Here is a 27,143-nt window from a genome sequence, read left to right as displayed (position 1 = left end):
TCTTCTGGTTTTAAAAAGCACCTTAAAATCAGGGCTTCACTTGCATTTTAAACAAGTTATGAATATAAATACTATAAGAGATAAGATAAATTCATGCAATACAGTGAAGATGCTCATTGAACATTTGGAGGGGGAGCAAACTGTGTCAATTTTAATGAGGTTGTTGTGGACCAGGGTTACAAAGCTCTAGTTGCCATTGCAGCTCTGCTGTACTTCTGCCCAAGCTCACCAGTGGTAAGCTAACTCAGGTATGATTTGGCCAGGACAAAGCAACAATAGGGCAAACTTGTGTGACACATCCCTCCTCCTAGCCTCAAACTGCTTCCTGAATTGGAGAGAAATTCTGTCTACTTGGAAACCTCAGACTGTTTTCCATGAACTCACCTCCCCTTGAATCCACACAATGTTTCTGCGTCCACCATGTTTGTGGCATGGAGTCCAACAAATCCACCCTCTATCAGCTGGAAGAAGAATAATCTTGTAACATTTGTTTTGGAGCTAGCTGCTTCTAGCTTCATATGAGGCCCCCTAACTCCTGTATGGGAGGAAATAGTGAGCAATCAATCTCAATCCACTCTCTCTCTTTCTCCCTCCTGTAGTTTTATAGATCTCCATGTCCTCCTCAGCTGTTTCTTTTCCAGAATGTCATAAAGGGAGTAATAGACAGTGTAACAAATGATCAGGCATATTTGCAAACAAGCTATTGTGTTTTTTAAACCTATAGCAACTACAGCAACCCCCATAGAGTAACATTTGTATAAACTGTTGATAAAAAGGAACTTTTATGCGAAGCATGGGAGGAGAAAAATCAGTGTATTTGCAGCTAATCAGATGAAAACAGTAACTATATTGTAATTATTGCAAGCAAGTTGTTCCATCTGTACATAGTGCAAAACTTTGCAACATCAATGCTATTTAAATCTGCAATTTGTCCTCATTGCAGCTATAAAATACAACCATGACACAAGAACAAATGAGATATGATGTCTTGGGGGAGAATAAGTTAAGGCTGGAAATTGGAAGGAGCCTAGCAGTAAAGGGAATGAAGTATTTGAACATCCTTCAACTTGGAGTAGAAAACCTAAAAAAGCCTAGGTGGTTTTGTCTTGTCTGTCATTAACTTCATCTGACTGAACACAAAAGAGATTTGCAGTAAGCTATAGAATCTTGAGCTTTCGTCCAAAAGCTCGGAGTCAATGTGAGCTGCTTGTGAATCCAAATCAACGTGCGGACTCATAAAATTAGTTGAGGGAGGTCTCCAAACAGCCCTTTGTGGTCAGGTGTCCACGTAACTCAAATCGTGGCATGACCTGCCGCCACTGTCAGCAGTCAGAGCTGCAGTAGGAACTGAGGGATGTGTTCCTAACAGGACTGCTCACTCCCAGAGGAAGCCTATTTAAGGCTGTCAGGGCTCTCAGCCAACGTACGCACACTTGAGAAAGACCAGACTGACATTACCTGGACCATATAAGCTGAGCTTTCATTTCCAAGGCTGTCAGTGTTAGCTTTTGCTAGCATGACACTTGGAGGGGAAAAAAGAGCTTTTGCTTTTTGACCTTCACAGTAGGAGGCAGAATGCTATGTCCAACAAAATAACGTGCAATACCTTGAAAACTGTTTGGTTTGGTTTGGAATTTCTTTTTTGTTGTTGTTGTTTTGTTTTGTCATTGTTGGGGTTTTTTGTTTGTTTGGAGGTTTTTTGAGCTCTGGAGTAGTTAGTTCCAGGTTACGTGAAAGTCATCTCCAGCTGATGTACATAGGATCCAAAAAAATCACTGCAAAGAAGCAAAGAGCAATTCTGTTGTGTGCTTATTTGACCTTGCCCCTCTAATTGCAATGGAGAGAAGGCCATTGGAAATGTCTTTGTCTGGGTCCATGCAGCTTGAAGCTAGTCAGCAGGATGCAAGATGTTTCATTCCAAAGCAAAGCCATGTGCATTAAGTAACAATTAAAACAGTCAATATTTGCTGTGGCAAACATGGGGTGCAGGAGGTGGTGAGCGCAGTGTGGGAACTTTTTCACTGCTGCTTTTGATTTAAACAGTTTAGCAGTTAACATTATTGCTAATCACTGCTTTCGCAGAAATGAGCCGACGGTACTTTACTGGTAGAAGAGATTCCCTACTTGACAAAGATTACAGCAAAAGGCAGGAGGAAATCCAAATGAAAGATGAAGGTGAAGAAGGTGCTGGCATGGGCATGTGAACCTGCATCTCATGCTTCAGAAAAAAAAAAATATGTATTAATCAGTGGCTGAGACATGGAGTATTAATCATGTATTAATCAGTTCTGAGACAGTGAGTGATGTGTAGGAAGACTCATCCCCTTGCCAAAGAGGGTAAAAAGTATTCATCAGCTATGAAGAACTGCATTTTAATTTAACACCTTCATCAAGGATAGACTTTTAAGAGGGATCAATTGAAAACATCGACTGCAAACACAGAAGACCACAGCAAGTAAACAATTTCACTAACTATGTTTGGCTATGTTGTGCCCACTGGCTTCAGGTTTTTGGATGCAATTCTTCACTGACGGAATGGCAGATCAGGCTTGTATATAACGCACACTCTGAGGATCTTTATTGTTGCTATGCAACATTCCAACATTGCAATTATTTGACAACTTTATGCCCCTGATGCCCTCAGTTTGTTTTGCTGTCCACTTAGCTAGATCACCAGCTTTTGCAGCTTCACTTACTTTCAGTCAGCATCATGCTGCAGTCATTTCCCACTGTGTATTGGCAAGGTTTGGCTGCCTCCATAGCAGAAAAACACCACACATGCCAAAAAAAAAAAAACCACAAACCCCCAAACCGCCCAAATCCCCAAGCCCCCAAACCCCATCATCAGTACTTCATTCTCAAGACCATGCTTATACCATGGAGCTGCTTCCCCATCTGGAAAGCAGCAGTGATTTTGCCTGACGTTTTGTTTTGTCCAGTGACAGTTTTATTACAGGAAGAAAATTAATATTTATATTTGCAGCCCTTGTCATTCCACTTCTGGGAGAGTGAAAAAGCATAAAAGCTGCATCAGAACTGACTCAACTGCAGGCCAAACCATCCCTCTTTCCTCTCCTGCAGCCTCCCTTCTGCCCCTCTCAGTCCTCCTATAATTTATCTTCTTATTTATTACCTGCCACTGTTTCACACTGAAAAAGTTATCTGGGAAGACCTTTAACCATCTTCAGTTGGACTCCATTGTACAGGGCACTACTGACAAAGTTCTCATCTTTAGATCTGATTTCTAAAATGAGACAAAGTTTGTAGCACAGGATTTTGGAAACTGTTCAATCTATCTTTTCTAGAAATACAGAGAAGAAATCCATATGCTGAACATCTGCACAGATTTATTAAATAACCAATCACTTAGGAATCTTATGCCATATATATATATATGGTTTCAGGTAGCTGGAGGAAAGTAGAGTACATTCCTCCAATAGACCCAAGAATACCAAGTGTCCTGCACTGTACCAAGCTGAAGGAGAAAAAAAAAAAAAAAAAAAAAAAATCCCAAGCAAAGGTCTCTGCAAAGCTGTAACAGCACCTTCCCTTAAGTATCTGAGTTGGCAGTTAGCACATCTAGGTGTAATCTCTGCATGAATAGACCAAACCCTGATCAGCAGCAGCACCACACCGCACTGCTGCGGTTGTATTTCACTTTGCATCTGAAAACATCCCCGGACCTATTGCAGAGGTGAGCTGTGCCCCAGTAATGCCAGGGCACAGCCATTTCCTGGCAGCAGAACCAGACCCAGAGGTTCCCAATCACCTGCAAAAGCAAAGAGAAAGAATTCAAGCTGCAGGACTTGAACTTGCTCACAATTTTTTACAGGGGCTGAAAGAAATCAGGTACCTTGCTTTTTATAACAGTTATTATCTACATTGCTAACATACCCTGAAACTCCCTTAAAAAACACAGACTAAGTAGCACTGCCTTTGGTATAACTAAGCAGACACACGGACAGTGATATTTAGCTTTCCTACCTCCACAAACCTTTTAGCTCCTATCGGAACTTACAGTGCCACAATAGCTATCAGCCTGTGAGGGTGCTCCGCAATGGAGAAAACAAAGCTAAGCCTTAAAGAAGGATTTCTCATGACTAAAGAAATAACACCTCTCTTTCCATACTCAGTGCAAATAATGTTAGGTTCCATGGGGACCCCTTGGGGGGGAATCAATCCCACCCACAATAAATAAAGCGGTGCCATCTGTATGTTAAAAGAAGAGCATCGCAAGCCAGTTACAGTAATGACCCATAAAACCAAAATCACAGGAACAGGGCTCTACCCGCTCTGTGATTTATACCTCTCTAGATTGGCAAATAATGGGGACCCTTGCTGTTTTTTTCTTTCTTGTGCCAGAGCTCCCATTATCTGAGCCACAATTGAAAATGAAAAGTGAAACAGATGTTTGTCAGAGCCCCGGTACTATACATCTCTACACCTTAAAGAAAAATGTAGTGTTTTGCATTTAAGAAGTTGTCTACACAATGTGACTGTTACTAAAAAGGGAACCTGTTAAAAGGTCACCAGCCTTCACCAGTACAGAGACACAGCAGTGTCACCCTGCACTCAGTTCAGTGTTGGAAGGGTGTTAACAGCCTAGTCATATTTCAGCTGAAATGCCACTTTCTCAGCTGGAGCTTGGAGGACAGCTACAGCTCATGCCAGCTTTTCACCGTGGCTTTGTGGAGATCCTCATCCAGGGGGACCTCTCACCCTGTGTATGTAAAGGGGACAGAGTCCCGGGGGTCAGGGTGTTCTCCTACCTGGCATTTGAACCTCCACAGGTCTGCATATCTGCTCCTGTAACATCCCCCCACACTTTCTGTCCTGGGAAGTAGTGTTAAAGGAGAACCAGGAGACACCACAGGAGGTACCTGCTGGGTGCAGCAAAAGCAGACTGCTCTGAAGAAGAGGCTGAGATGGAGGCACAGGACCACATGAGCAAGGAGAGACAAGCAGGTCCAGCAGCCAGCCCAGGAGAGTCCACAGGAGGCGAAGAAGGGTCAAGGCTGGTCAGTGGCAGCAAGGAACAAGGCCAGGCTTAGCATGCACACAGCCCTGACCAGGGAAGGAGGGCAGTTAAAGGTCTGAGCTTAAATGCAGCCCCCAGCCAAGGGCTGTAGGCCCAGCTGAGGCTCAGCAGGACAATTAGAGCCTGTTAGTGCATGCAGGCCCCTCACGATAGCAGCTCTAACTTATTTGCATTGCTCCAGTATCACTATCCTAGTGCTAGAGGAGTATGCATTTTAGGTATAGGACCTATGTCGGCACACGAACACCACTGTCTTGCTTTTGGCTCAGCAGGGCCAGCCTGACCTCCTGGCTCGGAGCGACATGAGATCCTGCTACAAGGCTGCTTGTTCCAAGCAAACCCACTTGGGTTTTATTCTTCATGTCTTTGTCCAGTTCCGGAAGAATTTGAAATTCCCTCTTTCTGTAGCCCAGAACTGACCCATGAGCTACAGGGTACAGGTCCACACCAAACCCATCACTGCTTCCCTGAAGGACAGACCTTTTCTGTGTATTGACCTCCATTTTTACTATGCTGTGCAGCACACAGAAAAGATAGCTACAGAGTCATGACGGAGGCAAGATTAAAAAGCTGACCCAGAAGCACCTCATCCCACTGGCAGAAGGGGATATTTGTACCCTGTTCACCAATTTGTACCTGGTGTGAAAGTCCCTAACAGGGCCTTTGGAAACAGATCTCCTTTCTCAGAGAGGCATTTCATGCCACCAGTGCTGATCAGGGGGTATAAAGTAGAAGGGGTTATCTTTAGGGTCATCTGTAATATATGGTGATATTAAGGTACACACGGCTTTTGCCATCCACTGGTGATCCAAGTGAAGCCTCCAAATGATGTTGGAGGTCATATGAAGCCAGGAAAGAACATCTTTAACATTAGTTTTGGGATGGATGAGCACCTGCTGCAGGCTTATTGCCACTTGGGTTTGGGGGTTGCTTCCGAAATGGCATTACTTAACTCACTGGGACTTGTTACACTTTTGTCAATCGATCAAATTTAACCAAGTGGCTAAAATGCACCCATGAAGTACAGAGTCTGATTCAGCAGCTGTAGCCCTTGTGGAGATAAAATAAACATCACAAAAGTGTTTTTTATGAAGACGTTTTGTAAGTAAACAAAGAGCACACAAAATTAGAAAACTGAAACAACAAAATGCCCAAGAGACATTTTCATGTTTACCTTGTGTGCATTAAAATATGTAATAAGGCTTTATGAAATAGGCTGTATTTCTCCTCCAGACATTCCCGATGTGTAATAGGGCTCATTTGAATTGGAAAAAAGAAAAGTCTTGGAATCACTCTAGACATAATCTTGGGAATTTTCCAGTAAATTCAGTTTATTTTGGACTTAGCATGTGGGCCTGACTGAGCCTTGGAAGTTTCAGGAGAATTTTTTGGAACCTCTGTGTTAGATTTTTATCTCTGTTACACAAGTGGGAGCCTGAAACAGTTGCATTTATAGCATGAGATTCACTTCAGTGTTACATCTGGATGCATTAATCGAGATCATACTCTGGCTCCATCCCTAAATGTTTTCCTTTTTTTTGAAGGTAGATGAGAGGGAAAGACAGCATTACAGCTCTTCATATCTGTTGTGCCCAAATGACATTTATGTTCAAAAAAAAAAGGAAAAATCAGCAAAATATTTTCTCCTCTTTTAACTTTCTTAAGTTTCTCATTTAAGCCACCTAAGGTCTTGGATAACATGATGAAAGAAGGGAGACTGCCTTCCAGTGTCCACAAAAACTTTGGAGACAGTTGCATTTTCTATGTAATTTCTACCAAAGAAGTATGTTTTCTCAGCTTTGTGGCAGTGCCATCTCTCTGTCATATGGCAGGGCTTTTTCTTTTATCTAGTTAAATATAGAGAGATAGGCAAAGCACGTGTGTGACTCCTGCATTGCAGGAGCTCAGGGCCTGAGGGAGCCTCAGGAGATTGTCTAGTTTATTTTCTCGCCCCAGGGCGGGATCAGTCCTCTCTGCATCATCCCTGACAGATGTCAGCCACACACGTCTTCAGTCAGACCACAGGGAACGGCACTGAAATTCAATGAAGTGCACCAGGATCCAACAACAGTGACTATTAATTTGAAAATGTAATTATTGTTAGTTGGGATTGTTTCATTGGAGATGGTCTCTTTCAAAAGCAATACTGTGAGCAGGAGACCAAATTATCGCTAGCTCAGCCCAAGTGAGCAGAAGTGGGGAAAGCTTGGAAGTGTTATTGCATTCTGGTTTGCACAGAAAAGAAACTGGAAAGGAGAGGTAGTAAATGGCTACTTTTGCTTGCTTTTTTTTTTTTTTTTTTACCCCTTGACTTCAGATAAAGAAGTTCTGCCTCCCCTTTGGCTAGACAAAGAACTTCATCCCTAGAGTTTGAGGCATCTCAACAAGCTGATTCATCACCACAAACTGGAAGGCAAGCTTATCAACTCACCTATTAGTGAATTAAAGTTTATTTTCCTTTGCTGGATGTAGTTTACAATTATTCTGGATCACCTGAGTTTGATAACAAGTTTGAGTGGGATGCCCCCCTTGGAATGGTTAGCCCAGAAAACTCTCTGCTCCCTCTAGGGTGACAGGTACCTTTAAACTCTCCACTGATGCCTTTGCACAAATATAATTGCTTTTCCAGCAGGGAGGCTGCTAGAGAGCTGGGTCTGACTGTCAGGTGTCTGAAGATCTGAATATATTGCCATGGTTAAGAACCAATGTGATTATGCAAAATTAAGCTCTGTGCATGTCTGGGAGTGCATGCGGGTGTGTAGATGAACTGAACGCAGTAGCTTTCCCTGAAACGTGACTGCTTTTTCTAAGACAGTGAAAAATTTCTGCTGTCAAATAAATTCTCAGAGAGTGCTAATGGAAAGTGGAATCTGAGCAGAAATTAACGTTCAACCAGATTGCACAGGCTGGATCCTTAGTTGGTATAAATCCCTGCCTACAGTGGATTTGACTACTAGTCTACTCTAGGCTAGTCTCATCCATCCTGCTCTTGTTCTTTCCACACATCTACCAGCACGGAGGCTGGATGAATGTCTGCACAATCAGGATCCATCCCATTACTATGCTGCCTGCAGACATAGCTCCAAAAATAAAATACTCTGTATGTCTCAGAGCAGCCTGGAGTCAATGCAAGCAAAGGCTCCTTCCCAGGCCATGCTCGCTTCCATGAATGAAGTGTAGTTGGGACAGGTCTTAAAGAGTAGGTTTTGTCTCCTTCCCAGCTTTCTTCCTCCTCCACCCCCTGCCCCCCTTTCCTCCTACAAATATGCCTTGGTGGGACTAAGACAACACTGACAACTCAGGAAGTGCGTGGAGTTGAAAATTCATGGCTACTTCAAGAAGAGAGGGTAGAGAGGCAGAGCAGGGTGTGAGGAAGAGGTGAGTCCAAGGAGACCACAGATAAAACAGACTCGTCTCAGCAGCCGTGCTTTGAAAAAAGTGACTTTCCAAAATCTCCCCTTTGCTGAGACACGAGTATTTCATGCTGGCGGATGTGAAAGAACATGAGAATGAGAGGGAAGGGGAAGGCACCAGGAGCTGAGAGATCAGGAGCAGCAGCAGCCTAACAGGTGTAAAATGAGTGAAAGATGCCAGCGGGAGGAGAGGAGATGGGCTGTGATGTGCCAGGATGCTTTGTTATTTCATGGAGCTCTTGCTCTGCCGTGCAACCACCCGCTGGTGGTGTGGTGTGGGCACCCGCTGCTCCCACCAATTGCACACAGGCGGGTGGCAAAGCAGAAGGGGGACAGGGAAGGAGGAGGGAAAGCAAGAGGAGAAGTGGGGCAGCTTGGGAGGTCCATGTTGGCTCCACTTGGTGGGGCACGCATGGGAGGACACAGGCATCATTGCATGCCTGTGGAGATCCATTTCACTGTTTAAAGTGAGATATTTTGTAGAAGCAGAGAAAGGGAGATGTGGAAACAACATGTCAGGGATGTCTGGAGCTGTGGAAGCACCCATCTTGCCAGCAGCAAACAGCGAAAGGGAGCAGTAATTATGCACAGCACCCTTCAGCATGGAGCAAAGTTTGCCAGGGGACCTGACCTCTGCATGGAGAGAGCTGGTGGCACACAAACCCTCTTCAGAAAGCATGTCTGGTTTTCCATCTATAGCAGCCAGTTCAGTGAAAGATATTACCCCTGGCACAAATCCATAGGCCATCATGGCTATAGCTGCACTGTGTGTGCAAGGTAGGCAGCACTTCACTCCAAGTGAGAGGATACTATTAAAGACACTTACTGAACCAGGAGCTTTACAAGACAAAACCAAAAGGGGACTGTGGTGGATTGTGGAGACCAGCTCAAGGCTCCTACGTTCACACCAGTGAGAGGCTTTGCCTGGGACCACCTCATCACAGCCCCAGTAACAGGGAAGGGGACCGAATTATGGGGCCATAGAACCTTCCCCCAAGGCTGCTACTACCCAATATTTCATGTGCTCCAGCTCAGAAGATGCTGGAACAAACCTCTCTTCCAAATAGCAGCCAAAAGATGATTTTGACTACCCAATGACTGATTCAGAAGCATATCTTTTTTAGAAAGCTTTTCAGGGTCAATAAAGATGAGACATTCAGTGAAGGGATTGGGGATGAAGTCCTAGCTCCTCACGGGTTAATGGCATTTTTACACAGTGCTTAGGAGGGCCAGGATTTCATGCTGTATTTTCAGGGTGTGAAATACTGTCTCATTATTTCTGTGATCCAAACACTGTGGCGTAAGATTAACAGCAGCCAGAAAATGGATCTTAGTAGATACTGACCATAAACAAAAGTGAAATAAATACTTCTTTTCCTTTAGGCATGCAGACAATCCATAAGTGTTCAGCCAGCTGAGACTCCACTCGGCTCACAGACGTCAATGAACATACCATGCCCATTTGTTGCCCAGCCGCTTGCTCTTTGTTCTGAATTTCCCCTGCTCTCTGACTTGCCACAGGATCCCCAGTCGTGTTACACTTGCACGATGCTCCAGGGAAGTCACCCAAATGGGACTCTTCCTCCAATCCCCTTGGCTGGATGTGAATTAAATAAACTTTAAAGTCTTATCTGTTCAGGAGTTTCTTTTTTTTTTTTTTTTTTTTTTGTGGGCAGCTCTGGAAAGAAACCCTGAACTATCCAGACACCTGGAGAAAGGGGTCAAACCTGAGAGAGGCAGGACTGCATCTCCATTCTGCAAAAATAGCTTTTGCACTAGTCTGGGATGCTTCTCCAAGTTATCCAAGCTTCATTCCTAGCCAGTGTGTGCTCTATATTTGTCAGCCCCTTTTTGCTATTTAGCGCAGTACTTCCCTGTGCAGATGTATTCCAAGAGTTTTTAAAAGCGTAAGTAAATATCTGTAGATTGCATTGTCCTCCCTTACAAATCCAGAATACCAAGGGTTATCATACAAGTCCATCCAGATTTAAATGTTGTTTTCATACCATGCTTTCTCTGAAAGATCTCTAAGTGCTGCTGTAAAAGTGTGAGTCCATCAAGTCTCAGCACCATTTCAGGTATCATTAACCCACCCACTTCACAGTGCTCCTTTAAGGCACAGAGTGATTACCGGACACACCCAAGGACAGCACAAGTTGGTATCTGAGGCAAAACAGCCCAGAAATCTCAGTGCCAGACTCCAGAATATATTTGATGGGGTATGCATTAATGCAAAATTAATGGATATCCATCACTGTGCAGCAGCATTTACTAACGGTGCTATATAAGCTAGTAAATAATACACAACACTAAAACGTACATGATTTTGATGGCCAAATGCTCTTCTAGTGACAATAGCTTCTGCCAGTAGAGAATTTGGCTCTCTAATTCCAAATAAGCACAATTAAAGGAGATATATAAGAAACTGACAGTTCAGCTTCTGCGATTGGACTGTTCTCATTTAGATACAGGTCGAGACTCAATCAATTTAGTTATTAGGGATTCCTTGTCTTGTCGTACATTCAGAATGAAAGGGAATGCAAAGGGAAGAAGATAGGAGATAACAGAAAATGCCAACGGGTAAAAATAAAAATTAAGATACTGGGGGTTTTATGTATGTTTTATTCTTCCTTGCCACCAAGCTCTAAGCTTGGTCATATTCCCCATAGTACAGGTCCCAAACCATGCTTTTTCTGCAGGTCTTGTTCAAAAGAGAAACTGATAACTTCTCATGTCACCCTGCCTGAGGATCAGCAAGGGGCCCTAAATGCTGGGGAAAGTTCTTTGCTCTATATGTGCCTTCGGGTTCTTCAGGTTCACAGCATTCTACGCTCCCTGCTGCAGCAGCGATCCTCCTTCTCTGACATGTGAGCACCTTTGGTGCAAATGAAACAAGAATACAGAACTTTCAGCAACAAAGACCTTGCAAATCTTCACTTTTCATGCACTGCATTTTTCCAAATGCATGAAGGGACATATTTGCTGTAGTTTCAAGACAGAGGAAAACCCCCAACAGAGGTTTCAAATCCCAGCTCTAAAGTAAGGAGCACCTTCTAAAAGGAGAGATTGCTATTTTTTTTTTTTCCTGTTAGAATGAGTAAAACAACATATTTCTCTTTATCTTCTTTCTTGGAAACTCAAAAATCCTTTTGCCTGAACTCTTTCCTAACCGAGTCAGCTGGGGGCAGGCACCTGCTGCAGAAAATTTCAGCCCAAATATTTAAAGTCTGGCAGAATCACAAGGAGTTTGCAGCGAGATGTGTTAGGGGCTCAATGACAGGCAACACCCCTGCATGAAGAAGGGCTGAAGAGTGGACAGAGATGGAAAGATAAAAGTAAAATTAAAGATTGATTTTATCAGTAATTTTAAGGTATCAGAAAAGATTCACCTAAAAGGAAGGATGTGACTGAGGCCAATGTGGTAAACAAATTAATTCAATATCTATTTATTACATTTAAAAAAAAACAACAAACAAAATACAGATTAAGTAACCTTCAGCTGAGCCAGCTTCCTGGCTGTTTGTATTTGACTTGCCAATAAATAACGAAATCTATCAGTAAAGCTTGTTCACACGTTTCTACTTCAGGTACCAATTTCAGCCCAAAGATCAACTCCTGACACTTAATTAGGTGAATTGAGGAAAGAGATGTTTCTACTGATTGAAAAGTCACAGGAAGGGAAAACTAATATCATTATTCTTCTATGTAGATGGAAGAAGCTTTGTAAGACGTGACAGGTCTGGGATGCAGGCTGGTGCGGCACTGAAGGGAGTTACAGCACCCTTCAGCACTCACTATATGGAAATACACAGCTGGCAGCTGCTGCGAGCATTGCAACGCACCCAGCACTGTTAGATTTCACCTGCTACAAAGGGAAAGATAAAGGTCAAAATATTTTTCAGCGAACAGCTGCAAATGTAAATGATAAGATAATGATTCTTAAATTGGAAACATCAGCTCCTGAGGATGGATTTGGCTCTCCTTTTTCATGGTGCAAGATGGGAAATACTTTGTGGGTAAAAGACATCAGCCAGCTTTTACCTAACTACTCCCCACTTAAGTACTGAGGTACCAAATTTGGTAATTAGGGCTGAGTCTGCAGACGTATCTGCGAAAATAGGCCCCAAGGGACAGATTTTCAAAGGCATTTAAACCATTAATTCCCTTTTAAATCAATAGGACTTGGGCACCAAAATATTTTGAAATGTCTGAGCATTGTCCTGTAGTATTTACTGAAATCAGAGCAAATCAAAATAAGCCGAGCCAGCACTGGAAGAGGTCTGGGAAGATGGAGCAAGAACCACACTGTATTTATACTACTAACAGCTATTGGGTCCACACGGGCTTGGTGGGACCTGAAAACAAGAAGTTAAGCAGATGTAGCCCAAGCGTTTTGTTACAAGCATGCAGTCAGCTCACGTCCTTCCAGCCCAGTGAACTCTGGCAGCGATACAACAATTACCGCAATACTTACACATCCCTGCATACCACCTTGGGATCTAGAGAGAGAGATGGAGCTCTCTGTAAATGACAAAGTACCATTAACCCGAGGGTGTAGATGGAGAAACTAAAAGATTGTTAGGGGCCCAAGATCGCATCGCAGCAAACAGTGGCAGCAGGAATAGAAATCAGCTTTGCTGATGCCCAGCACAGTGGCTGTTTGCACAAGCTCAGAAACCAAACACTGTTTCTGAATATCCTCATGTTTGGGGATTTCATGCCAACCAATGTCTATGAATATCTTTTTATTTCAGTGAATAAAGTCTTCTTTCTCATTTTAGTGAAGAGTTCCAGTGGTGATTATCATGCATTTGTATCATTTATAGAAAACTAGTGAATATGGCGAAAACAGCAAGGTTACCATATTCTAAATTCCAGTTTCCTACAAATATGGAAATTATAATTATGTTGGGTCTGATTCAGAATACATAAGGATGATGAGATCTCAGTTAAAAATTTAAAGATTAACTTTTTCAGCTTGAGTCTACATCATTACACCCAGTTTCATATCTAAATCTCTTTCCCTATGAGTGATAATTCTGATCTTCCCAAAGAAGAAGGATAGATTTACTCAGTGCTTGGATAAGAGGAACCTGAGAAAAACTTCCTGGTTCAGGAAGAAATATGTCTGTGTCAGCAGACAAAGCTTCTCTTTGTGATCAGGCAGAGAGAAACTTCCCTGAAATTTGGAAAATCCAGGATTCACACCTTAGCTCAAAGGAATTTCGCAAGGACCATCAGCAGTTAGCAGAGTCCCTTGACAAACATCAAATATACGGTCCGGTTTGCTGACATGACCTTATTCAGTGAATATTTTGTATCCCAGCAGTATTTGCACCACTGTTCTGGAGCTGACCTTAGTAAATCACACGTCCCATGTTTAAGCCTACAGCTTATCGATCATAAATGCAATCAAAGCCAAGCTACATGCAGTGGTCCGGTCTGCTGGCATAGTCATTTTTAAATGCAAATTAAGCTTGATACTGTACATATTCTTCATGCACAATTATACAACTGTCTTGTCAAAAAAATCTGGCCTAACAGTTCTGCCTGCAAAGTAGTTGATGGTGGTTAGATCTGTGGATAAAAGATAAAGCTAAAAGGCGGCTTGAAATCAGGAAAAAAGTAACATAAAATGCTGCAGACAAGAGCATCCACTGAAGTCCTAAGATCCAACTCTGCCTAGAGATGCCAAACTGACTTAAATTGGAGGATCACATCGTAATCCCATATAATTAATGTTTGTCATCTTGCTGTAAACTGCCAGATTATCATTAGTTCATCTTTTGTATTTCCAGTAGAAACTCATTACTCAGTGAGTGAAACGTTAGGAAATTATTTACAATTATGCTGCCGAGAGCAGTAGGCTAATTCCATCTACTAATTAGCACCACTTACATAAGTATAGGTAGAGTGCTATAAATAATAGCGGTAATGTGTGCCATGCTGGCACCAGCTCTCTGGGTCTTCTGTGCAGCAGTGGCAGCTACCCCCTCTGGTGGCCTTTTAATGGGATTTTACCCAAACCACAAGAAAGGCTCCTAAAAATTATTCCTTGCCTAGGGTGGAGAGACATGGAGTGACCTGCAAAGTAGCTATTTCTTACCTCTTTTCTGCAGTGGGCACCTTTACTTAACCACCAGTTGATGCTTCTCAGCCTGCTCTGATATTGCTTGGAGAAAACTACTTCTGTATGGGCCTTTAGGGGAAGCAGTGCTGATCAGGGAAAAAAAGCCCTTTGCTTTAACCTGGAAGGTGTTGTGCAGGAGCCACTGAAGTGACAAGATGTTATGGATTTTGTGCCACTGGTGGCTCCAGTCTCCTTAACTCAAGCACTGAACTAGAACGGAGTGTTGCCCATCCCCTTCGTACTGGACTGGTTGCAGTTCTCAGCAGCAGCAGTTGCATTTCACATTCAATAGAGATTAGACTTTGAAAACAAGAACAAAAATCTGCCTCCCTTCCAGCTGGATCAACTGACCAAAAGGCAGGGGAGATTAGTCTTGTTTGCACAGCATATGGGTGTATGCAACTCATGCCTGAATGACACCCATGCAAACTAATATAATCTGTACTGTTTTTTTAATCTGACCTCCACAAACCTACAGTGATGCTATGCTGCCTATTTGCTTTCATTCTTCTCCTCCCTCCATGAATTTTGCTCCTCTCTATACACTAATCTTGATTTAGCAGGGACCCACCTTAATGCACACCCCAGTCTGTTCCCTGGTGATTTGGGGATTGACTGGAGATGTGCATTTATGTGTAAATTAGTAAAAGCTTGACTGGTACTATTTTAAATAAGGACATGAAAGTACCTTCCTCAGGAAAGCGTTCCAGGCTGTGGACCTTCCATTGAGAAAAGCAGGTCTGCGATAGGCTCCCTCCGATCCCAGCCGGACCTTTCTTTGGTGCTATATAGAGCCAGGCACCTTCCCAGGATGCTGGGTCTCTCTCGAAGGCCTCAGTGCCTTAGAAATGAAGAATGCAAAGCCCACATCCTTCTTTGGATCTAGGCTGAAAAAATTGGCACCTGTTTGGGAAAAAAAGAAAAAGAAAAAGATTAGCGCACACTTGAAATATAATCTTTTAGTCTAAGCCAGCATTTATTTCATGTGTGGTTTCTTTTCTCAATGACTTTAGGGACATCTGGGATGTTAGAGAGGGAAGATGAATTGTGTTGTAATGCCAAGGCATACACTAAAACCAAGAAGTCCAGAGAGCATTTTTTCCTTAAGGCATTGAAATATGCAGAAATGAACAGCTGCTGTCCTTAACCACTTTAAATATTAGTAACATAATAAAACACTTATTTTCATTGTTTCATATGGTTTTCAGTTTGCACACTTAGCCACAGCCAGAATTTCCTGACTAAATGTGGAACTGGCCAACAGATTCAGCCAAACAGTCTCAGATGTTAGAGTCCTTATTACGATGTTCCCAGCACCAACTGCCTGGAACCATTTAATAAGATGGAATTGCAGTTTGAATGACACACATAATCAAAATTTTCATTCGTTTTCAGAAAGAAAATCCATCTAATCTCCAGCAGAAGAGGATGGAAGTGGTTTTGAGGCAGGCAGTCCATGTTCCAGTATCAATTTAGGTGCAATTCGAAATATAGGATTTGCCTTAATGGATCATCAGGTCTTAATACAGAGGGAAAATTAAGGTATAAGAAGGGTTATTGAATGAGAAGGAAAGGCTATATTAAAAGACAACAAAAAATAAGAGAGGGAAAATAAAAGAAACATTTCTGTGACTGTAACTAGAAACAATTACTACATACGGTGGGATTTTTCAAAACCCTTTGGTCACTTGCTATATGCAGACCATTTTCCTGCTGTGGTAGGAATGTTCCCTATAGTCCATAATCCAATTTGCCAGGCAGTTTTTCAATGACCCATGCAAGACATCAAAATACTCCCTGTATGGTTATTACATCACTCCAATCTCCAAGATGAGATCCTATAATTTTCGTTACAGGGAAAAGCCTCCATCCAAAGTGGTTTGCTTGAAGAAGCCGTCAAAAGGAATAGTTTATTGCTTTTGCTACTATTTTAAAACATATAACATTAATTTTTTCCAGCTCAGTACTTTCTCTTTTCCTCCTCAGTGTCATTCTCCAAGGAAAGCTGGTTTCTTCTTTCAGCACTCAAATCCCAATGTTTTTTGTTGTTTGCTATCTGCTTACTCTCTCATGTTATCTCAACTTTTAATCAAATATATTCTTTAGTAAAAACATACCAACAAAGTATACGCCTCTCCCTCCCCATAGATTTGTCTAGTTCACATGCCTGCTAAACTGGTGGGTTGTTCATGACAAACATGGATTTTTTCCCCCCAGACCTACTGAAGTCACCAGGAGAGCGCAGGATGGCACTTCAAACCCCTGGTTCCCCACTGCAAAGCCTCAAGGCTTGGTCCATCAGCCTTGATCACAGTTGATGTTGTGAGACATCAGCAGCTCTGCTGGGACAGGGGGACTAGGTGAGCTCAAGCCCCAGCTGAGGGGGCAGCAAGCTTGCAGGTGTCGTGGTTTAAGCCCAGCCAGCAACTAAGCACCACGCAGCCACTCACTCACTCCCCCCCCCCACCCAGTGGGATGGGGCAGAAAATTGGGAAAAAAGAAGCAAAACCCACAGGTTGAGATAAGAACAGTTTAACAGAACAGAAAAGGAGAAACTAATAATGATAATGATAACACTAATAAAATGACAACAGCAATAATGAAAGGATTGGAATGTACAAATGATGCGCAGTGCAATTGCTCACCACCCACCGACCGGCACCCAGCTAGTCCCCGAGCGGCGATTCCCCGCCCCCACTTCCCAGTTCCTATACTAGATGGGACGTCCCATGGTATGGAATACCCTGTTGGCCAGTTTGGTTCAGCTGCCCTGGCTGTGTCCTGTGCCAACTTCTTGTGCCCCTCCAGCTTTCTCGCTGGCTGGGCATGAGAAGCTGAAAAATCCTTGACTTTAAACTAAACACTATTTAGCAATAACTGAAAACATCAGTGTTATCAACATTCTTCTCCTACCTAGCTCAAAAACATAGCACTGTACCAGCTACTAGGAAGACAATCAACTCTATCCCAGCTGAAACCAGGACACAGGGTCTGAAGCAGTTCATAACAGGTCAGTATGTAAAGCAGCAGCAACACTCCTGGGACCAATCTCTCCCAAAAGCCATTCCTAAAGCTCTCCAGCCCCTCAGCTCTTCCAGGCATGTGGCACATGCCTTTGGCACAACAAATTTTAGGATACAGTTTACAGGGCCACACGTTTGCCCTTGCACTCACTGGTGTTGCTGCTCCTGCCTCCCTTTCTTGCGTTGGCATCCAGTCCCCAGCCAGACTCCCCTTTCCAGATGCTCTACCGTTCCTTGTTGGAAAGGTGCCCAGAATCCCCAAATTCTTCCTGATGATCTTCCTCCCTGTGGGCCATTTTCCTGATTTGGTACAGATTAATAAGACCACATTTCCCCATAGCTCGCACTTCTTAACTCTTGCCCAGCCCATATGTCCCACAGTCCATAAGCTTGCATAGCCATCAGGCCCTATTATGTCTGTTGGGGGAAATCACATTGTTAAAGGTGCAGAAGCTGCATCTTTATCCTGTAAATTACATGTGCAGCAAATAAAAGCACCACCTGGGCCAGGACCAGACCCCACATCCCTCAGTCTGAGTCTCAGCACAGGCTGAGTGTCAGCCCAGCAGCTACTGACAGGGACAGTAAAGTTTTTGCTGAGAGCCTCCAGGAAAACCATTTGGCCAGCGGGAAGCAGCTCTGCGTGCGACGAGTTGTACTTATACTCTGTCTTGGTAAGTCAAAGGCAGAAATTACTCTGATTTGATCCTGCTCACAGCATTCCCTCTGGGTCAATGGGTATCAGGATTTGCTTTGTTGAGCATCAGGGAAGAAAGCCTGGATCTTGAAAGTTACCTTTATATAGATGTATAAAACCAGAAATACACAGATGTAGATACATGCACATTCAGTTGATTTCCTTGCAAACTTAAAAGTCATCACAACACTTTTTATATGCCAAATTCAAAGGGCAAAAGTTTGCTGTTGTTTTATTTTTATTCCCTCTTATTTGATTTTGTATTTCCAGCATGTTACAAATCACAGGCTTACACCAGGATGTAAGCCATAAAAGCATTGCCTCATTACACACACAAATGTTTGGGATTAAAATTATAGGCTAGTGGCATATATAAGAGGCAGATTATAATTAGTATCTAGACTCTCGGGTGATGAATCACAACAGAGTATTATATACCATCAGCCTTGCACTATGTTGCAGGTCAGAAGTTAATGATCCAAGTAATGCCATTCAGCACAAGCGTTGCAGGACCTGTGCTCACGTCTCAGAGCTAGCGGGTGACATTGTTTCTTGTGCTTTCCCCAAAACTGAAGGTAGGACTTGTGACGGGTGCTAGACAGACCGCTCTGGAGCGTGGAGACTAAGAAGGTTTATCTCTGGCTGCTGCATGTCAGGAGGGATGAAGTAGAGAGAAAGCCGGGTGGAAAGCTGGAAAAGAATGAGTGGATAGCTATTAGAGTTGGAAATTTTTCAGTTGAAGAGGTTTTTTCAGGAAGATACCCATTCCCTGAAATTGAAGGTTACCACAGGGAAATACAAGCCTTCAAAAAACTTTTTTGCTGGGACAGAAGGGCAAGAGATGGGAGGGCAGGCAGGGAGACTTCATGGGCTGAAATGGACTGTCCCATGACTGACCGTCTCCACAAAGCTGAGCAGGTTCTCTGAGGCTCCAGTCCATGCCGATTTAAAAAGACAAAAATGAGCAGCTTGCACAACTTGATGACAATGAGGAGATTTAGCAATAGGAAGACCTTCCAGCACAGGGACTATCATGGACTCATCCCCATGTGAGCCCTCTCCACTCAGTGCATTTAAACACCGACCAGTGTCACTGTAAGCCTTGCAACATTACTGTTGTCTTTAAGCATATTTCTCAGCCGACCAAAAATTTAAGAAACTGCAAATTCTGTTTAAATGCATAGTTCCCTGCTTGCATGCAAGCTGCTCCCAACACTTAGTCTACATTTAAAAGCATAGCATACATACGCATGTATATATATAGTCATATGTGTGCTCATGAGACACACACACATAAGAGTGAACATTTCAATTGCAAAAACACCCTGCAACTCATCTGTCAGTAATTCTGCCCTCCAGGGAGACATATGTGCTGACAGTGAGATGATTATGAAGGTGATTGAGCTTTGAAATGTATTGTTGCTCTCTTCAATAGTGCTGATTGGCAGTGGTGATTAAATGACTCAAGCAAGGCGAAGTGGTATTCAGAGGCTGACCAGGCAGATCATGGATGCAATCAGCTTAAGCATCTGAGAATATGTGATGGTTTTCTTCTTGAACAGCACTGTAGTTCAGAGGGAGGACGGTTGGCAGTCACCCACTGCTATGGAGCCAGGCAAGGATACACATCCTGTGTGGTTAGGATGGGAGCAGGAGCTTGGCTATATCTCCTTTTTTTCTTACCCCACCTGGTGGTTTCAGGGGCAAATCCAGGTGCTAAGTCTTTACCTCCTGAACATCAAACTTTAGAAGACCACAGTCCAATCAGCACTTCATGGTAATTGCCTCTCCTGAAGGAGCTGAGCCTTAGGGCTCCTCCTTCTTTCTTCCAGCTCAGTCACTGATTCACCTTGGATTTTCTTCATAGTCACTCTCTGGTTATTAACAGTGCTGGAAGTGCCCAACTGCTAGGGAGAAAAGAGGGGTGTTGACAAAAAATTAAAAGATGCTCACCTAAGCACTATATGATCCATGGCATCATACACTCATATTGCAAAAACACTTAATTTAAAATGCTCCTCTGGGTTATACCTGGTGGCATCTGAACCCTCTCTACTGACCTGGAAGAAGTCCTGACCTAAGGAAACCATTTTTCTGATGCTGGATGGCAACTTCTATCTCCAGCAGCAAGTGTTTTCTGAGCTATAGAAAATATCAAAACTATAAGGGTGAAAACAGAGTGTTTATGCATAATATGATACTCAAAGGAACAGCCATCAAAATAGACTTTTAATTTAGAGAAGACTGTCAAATGCCCAGTAGGTTTACTGGATCATGCATCAAATTTCCCTTTTGCAGGTTTTAATTCTTGACTTCCCTCATAAGGCAGAAAACAGATGAATTATTTTAACAATGCTGACTGTAATTATATTGTCACAGCCTCAGCTCTTCCCTCAGACATGACACAGCTACCAAACTACCCAGTGCAAAGGTGATGAAGTCCTGGTCCCCAGAGGAGGGTGCTGCTTCTATCGTCTTGCAGCACAGTCATGTAGTAAACCTCCTCGTCCCACTGTATGGTCATGTACCATCATTTGGAATGATGGGAGAGGACTATCTTCCTCTCCTGAGTCATAGGTCCAGATTTCTTCTGTGGCAGAGGTCTTTCTCAGGAACCCACAGACTAAAACCTTGCTCTACATGTTCTTATTACTTCAAGAAAATTCCACTGCAACAGGGAAGGGAGGACAGCAAACCTGAGCGAGGTTAAGGAAGGATTTGGAATTGCTGGCGTGCAAGTAGTACTGATTTAGGACATAAAGTACATCCTACACAGGGCAGCACAAGCACGGTGCTGCTCGCATGCATGCCTGCCTTGTTCGGCATCCTCTTCCTACGCACTTGCCAGCACAAGTCCTGGGAGGAGGCAGTGGAGAAAGGACAAGCTGAGAAGTGGGTGCCCCACAACCTCTCTAGCTCCTGCTGCTCACTCACACAACACTCAGGACATGTTACCCATCAGTTCCTCTTTATTTCTTTTCCTAATGTTCATTTCATGAATTGCAGAAGTAACATCTTTCAGTATTAAAATGTAATCAATGATTTCACCACAATGAAATTAATAATTAACTGGAAAGACATTTGGACCCTTTGTTGAACAAAACTCACTAATTTTATGATGCATTAGGACTGTCTGGTCTCATCTGTCTCTCAAGCAGCTATCCCATAGCTGGCAGCAAGCCAGGGGCTGCAGAGCACATCTTTTTTCCTGTCAGAGCATTTCTGACAGGCCTCTATAGAGCAGTAGCAGCTCTGCTCACAGGCACCATTAGCTGCTGGTGTCTGGATTCTATCAAAGACAGGAGAATGAAAGAAAAAGGTAAACATGGATAGGGAGGAGGCAATGGCCTCAGCTGACCAGCTCCCCACCAACTATCTGCCATTTGTGAGATGCCCACACAAAAGGGTTTTAAAAATAATTTAGTGGGCACCAGTGGTTTGACATCTACTTCAGAGGAGGACATCTCTACAATAGACCAACACAATGGAAGCCACCAGCTGCAGGGCAGGAATGAGGTGTAAGGGAATGAGCACCTCGCATAGCAGTGCCCTGTGCCCTCAACTTTGGTCCCTATAGCCCCAAACCAGTTCTCCTCCTCCTTTGGACCAAGCTCATGTCATTGCCATGGTGACAGCAAATAACCACAGTACAATGGACTCCTTCAACTGACCCACCAGCACTGCACACAGGACTACCAGATTCTTTTGAATTTGGATGTTTTGTGTGTTGCACACACACAAGTTACAGAGGCTTGAACTTGGAAACCTTGCATGGAAACACACTAAGTCTTTGAGACCTTAGACTCAAACCGACTGATGAGTAGCATATTTTGGCAACCCCCACCACAACTTGAGGCACAAGTCCTCTGTCACAACACTGTAGTCAGCCTGCAGCTGAGCCAGCACTGTTCTTTGGTATTGAAGCATCTTAAACTAAGACTTTAGCTTTCCCTTGAAGCCAACTGAATTAATCAAATCCTCCTTGGCACTGAAATAAAGCTCGCTTTCTGCTAGGTGGGTCAAAAATGCACAATCTATTTCAGCTGTTCTGTTCCCATGAATTCTATTACAATACGTTGCAAAGGGGAAGATTACAGGGAAGGCAGAGCCAGCGGCATGCCTTGCTTTATGAGGGGGAAAAAACCACATACACAATTTATTTTTCATTGCTTTATGATGAATATGAATTCAATTACATGCAGAGGAGAACTGCGGTAGTCAGTCAGAATTATACTCAGCTAGTAGCAAATATAATGGCTTCTAACAAGGAGAGCTTATCATCAAGGTTCAGACAAGCTTGAGTCCGTGTTGCACCCGATGAACCTGCACAAGGAGACAATGACTATCACAGCTGAGAATTAATCTCCAATCTCCATGGCTGGAGGAAGGAGGGGGAAGCAAGGTGTTAGTGGAGCCCTCTGGTCATTGCCAGTCCTCCAACCACACATGTCAGGACAGCAGCCATGGGCACCAGGGAGCAGAAGGACCATCCGTCAAAACATGAGCACATGCAACAAAAGTAACACAGAAACACGCTTGTCTCCCTTCTTGTTTCTGTCATTTTTCCCACCAGACAAAATGCATCTCTCCTTGTCCCTGTGTAACATTTCCAACAGCCTGGTTAAGCTTTGCCCACAACGCTCACAAGCTTAGCGGCCACGTATGCAGAAAACAGCTCACCTTCTGCCTTGATTCAGCCAGACATCTGGGAAGTGCCCGTACAAATGGCGTCACAGCACCCAAGCACCCCAGTGCACAAGTGCATATATATCTATATATCTGTGCCTTTTTGCTCATAAGGCTCTAGTCACTCCAAAACAATGACCACCTGTGCAGGAGCTATGCATTCTTTGAGGAGGCCTTTTAAGTCCTTTTCAGTCCCCTTCTAACTGAGCAGAAATCCACAATCATTAGCACATCTGTGCTTGGCACAAAGGGCCTCTTAGCACAACTCCAGAAAAGAGAAATGAGAAATGGAGAAACAAGCAGGCAATGAGACTCTTCGCACCCCTGGGAGTCCCCTCACAAACCCTGCTGCCCCCAGGACAGCCCTGCAATACTCAGCAGCCTCCAACCCCTGGCCCCTCCGTCCTGCTCCCCAGAAGCACCAGTGCTCTGGCAGCAGCAGCGTTTCCCCAGCAGCTGCAGCATCAACAAGAGAAATCCTCAAGAAAATGAGAGGAGGGACAGTCACTTGCCACATACAGCGCATTAATCTCACGCACGGTGCAGCTCTCCTGGGGTGTCACTGATGTTTGTGCAACATCAATACCTCCAGATTTTCTTTCTTCAGGGTAGCTCTCAGGTTGTTTCTTGGGGTGCTTAGCAACTCAGAATCAGAAAAGTAATGTTAATGATACATGCCAAGCAACCACCTCCAGCCCTCCTCTGGGAGTAGGCATGAAAAGATTGTACATCTTTAGTTATTGCTTAATAAAGCAGTCCTAAGCAGCAAGTCCAGCTAACCTGACATTGCTTGAAGTGCTGAAACCTCCAGCAGCGTGTGCAAACACACATACAAGTGTGCTGCCACTGTGCAAACACACACACAGGTGTGCTGATGCCTGTCAAAGCTGCCTTTGAGCCAGACACACCAGTCAGGCAAAGGGGAGAAGCTGGGGAGCAAGCGGGAGGGCTCAGGCAGGAGTAAGCCAGGCGAGACGGGAAGGAGATGTCATGTGTTTTGAGATCCAGCTATTAAAGCCCAGTCCTGGAGCAGCAGACATGCCAGACTGTGCTTCCCAAAGGAGGCTGGTGGAGACAAACTTCCCAGGAGAAGCTGGTCTGCCTTTCTCTCTGCACACAGGCAGAGCACACAAGGCTTTCCCTATTTCAAAAGCAAAATGTTATTTTGGAGCAGCTCTCTGGAAAGGAATGCTCAAATCTTACCTAATTACAAACATTTCAAATTTCCTTGTTATTTTTCATCGAAGCGCTTCATGGACATTTGTGGGTTAAGCTTTACATCTTCTTCAGCATGGAAGGTGAGGGTTGCTGCTCTTTAGAGACAGGAGAAATAAGACATGGGGCATCACATTTCTTGGCCAAACTGATGAACCAAGACAGAGCGGAGCTCACACAAACCCCTGACATCTGTGTTCCTTCATTCCCACGTATTTGCTCCTTCTCATCAGCTGAGATGTTGATGGCAGCATCATGGCTCTGAAAAACAGTGACTGTTCTCTTACCCATGCCTGGAAAGTATTCACTCAGTGCTGGAGACACCATCAAGCTTTTGTCCAAACTACTGTCATTAAATGACTTCTGCTGGCAAGCAGAGAGGATCCGTGTTTAATGCCCCGCTCAAAGCACAGTGCTGACACCCCAATGGAGCTGCCCCTCCACTCGGGCATGGGAAGGTGCAGCGGCTGCGTAATACCAGCCAAGTCCCACCGCCCTGCGAAACCCCGTGCTGCCTCATCTCAGGACACCCATCACCTTCTCTCTGTGGTCATACAGCAAGAGACGGTTCCAGCCACTTAACGAAAGAGAAGGTGTTTAATCTCGTTTCCATCCAGGTGAGGCTGCTTGGCTGATGACCCCACCCCAGCCCTGAGCCTCCCCTTTCCCAAGCACATGCCACAGTGGCATGAGTGGAGCTGAGCTCTGCCGTGAACACAGAGACGGCACCGGCAGCCGGCTTCGGGTCTGGAATCAGAATGCATCATTAGACAAAATCTACAGGCTTGAATTCTGCCATCTGCTCACCAGGCTTGATTGAAAGTGTAGGAATTACATTAAATTACCTGATTATGTGAAGGCTGACAAATGATAGCAGATATTACCGCCAAGGCTGAACAAGGGCTTGGCCATTCCTGTCTCTACTGAAGGAGTGGGAGTTTTGCCGTGGTAATAACAAGCATTGCAAGTTTCTTCTCTTTAGAGCTGTTGCTTTTTTTTTTTCTGAGGATGGAGAAGAAAACATACAAATTGTACATAATAAGTGGAACACAGAGAAAAAGAGCCAGCTGTACTCACAGGTGTTACAATACAACCAAAGGTGCTTCTCTATTTTCTCTCCTCCTAGAATAAGCCGTATACATCTAATGAATAATGCAAGAGATTTCCTCTATAGAATTAATAGCACGCAGTCCTTCTTGACTTGCCTTTAATCACACTCAGCACCCAGTGGGCCTGGGAGGGAAAGTCAGCATTACTCATTTACTCAGGCAAACTCAGTAGTTGTCAGCCATCCCAATCCTTCACGGCTTTAACACTGCAGTTTGGGGAACAAAATCAGAATTTGTGGGCAGCCCTATGAGCTTTGCTCCTCACCAGGGGCAAAGTCTGGATTAATGTCAATTGACATTTCACTTGAACACAACCAGTGTTTACAAATGATGTTTGTAGGAAAAGCCTTTGCCTAATTAGATGGACTCATCCAACTTAATGCATGCACAGAGATGCTTCAGATTTATATTTATGCAAATTCATGGAGATCCAGAGGATTTCACTCACTTAAAGAAGGTAGGTTAGAGGTAGATCTGACTCTATCAGTCTATAAGATGCACACAGTCTATTTATTCTGTGTCTGTTAGACACCTATGATTAGTGATGCAAATGGTATGGTTTCAAGTATCTGTGCAAGCCTACAGCTACAAAGGTATCTGTGAAGCTTTGCAAATTAGGAGATGAAGAGAAAAAAGGAGTTCAGATATGGCTGAATCTGAAAATTATTCCAGATTTGCAAAAAAGGGTTTGTGAGTGGTCTCTCCTGATCTGGTCAGTGCTGATTCAGACCAGAAGACAGCAAGGTGTAGCACAGTAGGAGTTTTGCCTGAAGAAAAAGTAAATCAAGTATGAGTCATAGGCAAGTGCTGTTAGAGAATATTGCAAACTGGAGTTCCTATCCATCAGAAAATCTGATTACCTTAATGTGTTTTGTTTAGAAACACTTCTACATTCATAAATCAAAAAGTTTTGCTTTGCCTTGTTGAACTGTTACGGCAGCCAAGCAGTTTACCTCCACCGCCTGGGCTTTCAGCACAAACACCATCTCCCAGCTGTCATGCAGAGCAGAGCCTCGGGAGGATGGCTGTCTGTCCCTCTGTCCTGCCTGGCTGGACCAAGCCTGGGGAGGCAGATGAGCCACCACACTGTCCAGGCAGCAGGAGGATGGCACACATCTGAACTACAGCTCCTGCAGGGCGCTGAACCAGCTCTGGCAAACTCAAAGGAATGTTGAATTAACTGAAAATGACATGTTTTGATTTGGCTTAATATGCCAAGATAGTTCGATCTGGATCCACTAGACTGGAATGATATGTTTCATTTAAATCTTCTTGATGAAAGAGAAAAGTCTATGCATTGATTTGATTTAAAATCAATTTTTTACATGGAAAAATTGATCTTTTTACAGAAACTGCATTATCCATATATACAAACACTTAAGCACCTCTAATTACCACATGTCGGTGAGTTTGCTAACAGACTTCTTGTGATCTATAGGACCTGATTCTCAATTGAGGTAAAGTCATTTTACATCCTCTTACTCCCTGCTACCTAGAGCCATAAAACAGGTGTAAAAATAGTTGTGGAGAAACATTAAGAGCCCCGAGCCAGAATATATTTCTGTCTGCACACTGCAACAGGTAGACAAAAGAACAGCCTTAGGCAAAGGATAGTGCACAACCTGACCCCAGTCCCCCAAACCATCTTTGCATGAGGCTCTGCTGCCGGGTCCGATGGCACTGCAAGGTGATGAGAGAGGCCAGGCTGCAGATGTGAGCAGGATCAGGCCCACAAGTGATAACATGAACTGTGAACAAGCTACAGCTACATCTGATTATCTTGCAAGGGTTGCTTGAGCCCTATGGATCCCTCCCTTTTTCCTTAAGTATGT

The 27,143-nt window shown here is 43.8% G+C and overlaps 1 long non-coding RNA gene across 1 annotated transcript in view; it reads right to left on the bottom strand.

Moving 5' to 3' along the window:
• The window catches only part of LOC115339774, a 32,760-nt gene that overhangs the window by 789 nt on the left and 4,828 nt on the right, over positions 1–27,143 (bottom strand). Inside the window, exons 2-6 of the long non-coding RNA XR_003922830.1 lie at positions 25,048–25,204; positions 24,191–24,463; positions 18,740–18,991; positions 15,270–15,484; positions 385–535 (exon numbers count right to left, since the gene is read on the bottom strand). This is a non-coding gene — a long non-coding RNA (uncharacterized LOC115339774). The remainder of the gene's footprint in view (positions 1–384; positions 536–15,269; positions 15,485–18,739; positions 18,992–24,190; positions 24,464–25,047; positions 25,205–27,143) is intronic.

Source organism: Aquila chrysaetos, chromosome 3 (assembly GCF_900496995.4).
Source record: "Aquila chrysaetos chrysaetos chromosome 3, bAquChr1.4, whole genome shotgun sequence".
Taxonomy (NCBI): Eukaryota; Metazoa; Chordata; class Aves; order Accipitriformes; family Accipitridae; genus Aquila; species Aquila chrysaetos.
The sequence above is the reverse complement of the archived record's forward strand: the minus strand, read 5'-3'. Positions and strand labels throughout refer to the sequence as shown.